Genomic DNA, 5,072 nt, shown 5'->3' with positions numbered 1-5,072 from the left:
TGGTCGATGGTATCAAAAGCAGCTGAGAGATCAAGGAGAAGCAACAGAGTTACACTCCCCCTGTCCCTCTCCCGACAAAGGTCATCGTACAGGGCGACCAAGGCTGTTTCTGTGCCAAAACCGGGCCTAAAACCGGATTGAAATGGATCTAGATAATCGGTTTCATCCAAGAGCGCCTGGAGCTGGCTGGCAACCACCTGTTCCAAGACCTTGCCCAGAAATGGAACATTCGCTACCGGTCGATAGTTGTTCAAATTATCTGGGTCCAAGGACGACCTCTTCAAGAGAGGTCTCACTACAGCCTCCTTGAGACAACGAGGGACAACTCCCTCACTCAAGGAGGCATTGATCACTTCCTTGGCCCAGCCGGCAGTTCCAGCCCGGCTAGCTTTAACTAGCCAAGAAGGGCAAGGGTCAAGTACCGACGTGGTTGCACGCACCAGTCGAAGCATCTTGTCAACTTCCTCAAGCTGCACCGACTGAAACTCATCCAACAACTGAGGACAAGACCGTGATCTAGGTACCTCAATGGATTCAACTGTCCTAATATTAGAGTCGAGGTCCCTACGGATGCATGCGATTTTATTTTGGAAGTGCCCCGCAAACTCGTTGCAGCGGGCTTCAGATGACTCTGTAGTATCCTGAGGGCCAGAGTGTAAAAGCCCACGTACTACCTTAAAAAGCTCCGCTGGGCGGCATAAAGATGATCTAATAGTGGCAGCAAAATAACACTTTTTTGCTGCCCTTACCGCTTCTATGTACAACTTAGTGGAGGCACTTACCAAAGCATAATTGCATCCGTCAGGAGTTCGCCTCCACCTACACTCAAGCCTCCTCCTCTCTTGTTTCATCACTCTCAGCTCTGGGGTATACCACGGAGCTGTATGAGCTCTACATCGAAGGGGGCGTGCAGGAGCGATCGTGTCAATAGCCCGGGTCATTTCCGTATTCCACAGTTCGACCAGGGCCTCGACAGGAGCACTAGTCTTATCAGCCGGAAAATCTCCCAGAGCCGTCTGAAAACCCAAAGGATCCATTAGTCTCCAGGAGCGGACCAACTTAATAGGTCCCCCACCTTTGCAGAGGGAAAGGGACGCCGTAAGTCTAAATCTCAGCAGGCGGTGATCTGTCCATGACAATGGGGTAGATGAAAAACACCCCACCTGCAGGTCACCATCTCCATGTCCAGTGGCGAAGATCAAATCAAGAGTATGTCCCGACACATGCGTTGGTCCAGTAGAAAATTGAGACAGCCCCATTGTTGTCATGGCGGCAATGAAGTCCTGAGCTGCCTCTGATAAGACAGCCTCAGCGTGGATATTGAAATCCCCCAGTACCAAAAGTCTAGGGGATCCCAACAACACCTCCGAGACTATCTCGGTCAGCTCAGCTAGGGAAGCTGTTGGGCAGCAAGGTGGGCGGTACACCAACAGAATTCCCAATCTGTCTCGCTGGCCCAACACAAGGTGGAGACACTCCAGGCCAGTCACCGCCTGGACAGGGTGCCTGGTGAGGAGAAAAGAACTCTTATAGACCACAGCGACCCCCCCTTCCCGGCCCTCGGATCTACCACAGTGCTGGACCATATACCCGGGTGGGCAAAGCTGGGAAAGGGCAACTCCTCCCTGCTCCCCCACCCAGGTCTCGGTTATGCATGCCAGGTCGGCGCCCCCCTCCACAATTACATCATGGACTAGGGAGGTTTTATTATATACCGACCTGGCATTTAAAAGCAGCACTTGGAGATTCGAGAGCTGGCTGATAGGACAACCCGAAATCCTGTGGATATGAGGAGAACCGGAACAAGGCACAGACACGACTTGTCTGGGACGAGTTCCCCTTACCTGGCCTGTTCTCCTCCTAGCGCCATACCTCCCATTACCCGTCACTATGTTAATCGGGGCCCCCGAAAGTCCCCCCGCTACACATAAAATCCTCTCTCCCAGGCACATATTAAAAACACAAGAATTTCATACACACACACTAACATACACACAACACAGTCCTCACTCATACAACACAACAACATAAAACAACAAATAACATCCACTCATACAGACACCCACAAATTATACAGACACACACACTCACACACGACTGACACAACCACACAATACAAATAATAAAAAAGAAAGCAAAAAAGAAAGCAGTAGCACCGCAGCACAGCAGCAGCAGCCTCTCCTTTCCTTGGGCGATGGTCTCTTCCTCCTGCAGGCACTGGGCCTCCCAGGCCACCTCAGCCAGCCGGCTTATGTATCCCTCCAAAGAGGGACAGGTGGTGAGAATCAGTCCTGGCTGGCTGGGTACCTGGGGCCTGGTCCTGCCAGGCAGAAGTCCCTCAGGGAAGGGTGGTGGAGGTGGTGGTCCCACAGCAGCAGCAGCAGCAGCCTCTCCTTCCCTTGGGCGATGGTCTCTTCCTCCTGCAGGCACTGGGCCTCCCAGGCCATCTCAGCCAGCCGGCTTATGTATCCCTCCAAAGAGGGACAGGTGGTGAGAATCAGTCCTGGCTGGCTGGGTACCTGGGGCCTGGTCCTGCCAGGCAGAAGTCCCTCAGGGAAGGGTGGTGGAGGTGGTGGTCCCACAGCAGCAGCAGCAGCAGCAGCAGCAGCAGCAGCAGCAGCAGCAGCAGCAGCAGCAGCAGCAGCAGCAGCAGCAGCAGCAGCAGCAGCAGCAGCAGCAGCAGCAGCAGCAGCAGCAGCAGCAGCAGCAGCAGCAGCAGCAGCCTCTCCTTTCCTTGGGCGATGGTCTCTTCCTCCTGCAGGCACTGGGCCTCCCAGGCCACCTCAGCCAGCCGGCTTATGTATCCCTCCAAAGAGGGACAGGTGGTGAGAATCAGTCCTGGCTGGCTGGGTACCTGGGGCCTCGTCCTGCCAGGCAGAAGTCCCTCAGGGAAGGGTGGTGGAGGTGGTGGTCCCACAGCAGCAGCAGCAGCAGCAGCAGCAGCAGCAGCAGCCTCTCCTTTCCTTGGGCGATGGTCTCTTCCTCCTGCAGGCACTGGGCCTCCCAGGCCACCTCAGCCAGCCGGCTTATGTATCCCTCCAAAGAGGGACAGGTGGTGAGAATCAGTCCTGGCTGGCTGGGTACCTGGGGCCTCGTCCTGCCAGGCAGAAGTCCCTCAGGGAAGGGTGGTGGAGGTGGTGGTCCCACAGCAGCAGCAGCAGCAGCAGCAGCAGCAGCAGCCTCTCCTTTCCTTGGGCGATGGTCTCTTCCTCCTGCAGGCACTGGGCCTCCCAGGCCACCTCAGCCAGCCGGCTTATGTATCCCTCCAAAGAGGGACAGGTGGTGAGAATCAGTCCTGGCTGGCTGGGTACCTGGGGCCTGGTCCTGCCAGGCAGAAGTCCCACAGGGAAGGGTGGTGGAGGTGGTGGTCCCACAGCAGCAGCAGCAGCAGCAGCAGCAGCAGCAGCAGCCTCTCCTTTCCTTGGGCGATGGTCTCTTCTTCCTGCAGGCACTGGGCCTCCCAGGCCACCTCAGCCAGCCAGCTTATGTATCCCTCCAAAGAGGGACAGGTGGTGAGAATCAGTCCTGGCTGGCTGGGTACCTGGGGCCTCGTCCTGCCAGGCAGAAGTCCCTCAGGGAAGGGTGGTGGAGGTGGTGGTCCACACAGCAGCAGCAGCAGCAGCAGCAGCAGCAGCAGCAGCAGCAGCAGCAGCAGCAGCAGCAGCAGCAGCAGCAGCAGCAGCAGCAGCAGCAGCAGCAGCAGCAGCAGCAGCAGCAGCAGCAGCAGCAGCAGCAGCAGCAGCAGCAGCAGCAGCAGCAGCAGCAGCAGCAGCAGCAGCAGCAGCAGCAGCAGCAGCAGCAGCAGCAGCCTCTCCTTCCCTTGGGCGATGGTCTCTTCTTCCTGCAGGCACTGGGCCTCCCAGGCCACCTCAGCCAGCCAGCTTATGTATCCCTCCAAAGAGGGACAGGTGGTGAGAATCAGTCCTGGCTGGCTGGGTACCTGGGGCCTGGTCCTGCCAGGCAGAAGTCCCACAGGGAAGGGTGGTGGAGGTGGTGGTCCCACAGCAGCAGCAGCAGCAGCAGCAGCAGCAGCAGCCTCTCCTTTCCTTGGGCGATGGTCTCTTCTTCCTGCAGGCACTGGGCCTCCCAGGCCACCTCAGCCAGCCAGCTTATGTATCCCTCCAAAGAGGGACAGGTGGTGAGAATCAGTCCTGGCTGGCTGGGTACCTGGGGCCTCGTCCTGCCAGGCAGAAGTCCCTCAGGGAAGGGTGGTGGAGGTGGTGGTCCCACAGCAGCAGCAGCAGCAGCAGCAGCAGCAGCAGCCTCTCCTTTCCTTGGGCGATGGTCTCTTCTTCCTGCAGGCACTGGGCCTCCCAGGCCACCTCAGCCAGCCGGCTTATGTATCCCTCCAAAGAGGGACAGGTGGTGAGAATCAGTCCTGGCTGGCTGGGTACCTGGGGCCTCGTCCTGCCAGGCAGAAGTCCCTCAGGGAAGGGTGGTGGAGGTGGTGGTCCCACAGCAGCAGCAGCAGCAGCAGCAGCAGCAGCAGCAGCAGCAGCCTCTCCTTCCCTTGGGCGATGGTCTCTTCTTCCTGCAGGCACTGGGCCTCGCAGGCCACCTCAGCCAGCCAGCTTATGTATCCCTCCAAAGAGGGACAGGTGGTGAGAATCAGTCCTGGCTGGCTGGGTACCTGGGGCCTCATCCTGCCAGGCAGAAGTCCCTCAGGGAAGGGTGGTGGAGGTGGTGGTCCCACAGCAGCAGCAGCAGCAGCCTCTCCTTCCCTTGGGCGATGGTCTCTTCTTCCTGCAGGCACTGGGCCTCCCAGGCCACCTCAGCCAGCCAGCTTATGTATCCCTCCAAAGAGGGACAGGTGGTGAGAATCAGTCCTGGCTGGCTGGGTACCTGGGGCCTCGTCCTGCCAGGCAGAAGTCCCTCAGGGAAGGGTGGTGGAGGTGGTGGTCCCACAGCAGCAGCAGCAGCAGCAGCAGCAGCAGCAGCCTCTCCTTTCCTTGGGCGATGGTCTCTTCTTCCTGCAGGCACTGGGCCTCCCAGGCCACCTCAGCCAGCCGGCTTATGTATCCCTCCAAAGAGGGACAGGTGGTGAGAATCAGTCCTGGCTGGCTGGGTACCTG

This window comes from Rhineura floridana, chromosome 2 (assembly GCF_030035675.1).
Source record: "Rhineura floridana isolate rRhiFlo1 chromosome 2, rRhiFlo1.hap2, whole genome shotgun sequence".
Classification (NCBI taxonomy): Eukaryota; Metazoa; Chordata; class Lepidosauria; order Squamata; family Rhineuridae; genus Rhineura; species Rhineura floridana.
This window is presented reverse-complemented; position numbering follows the sequence as displayed.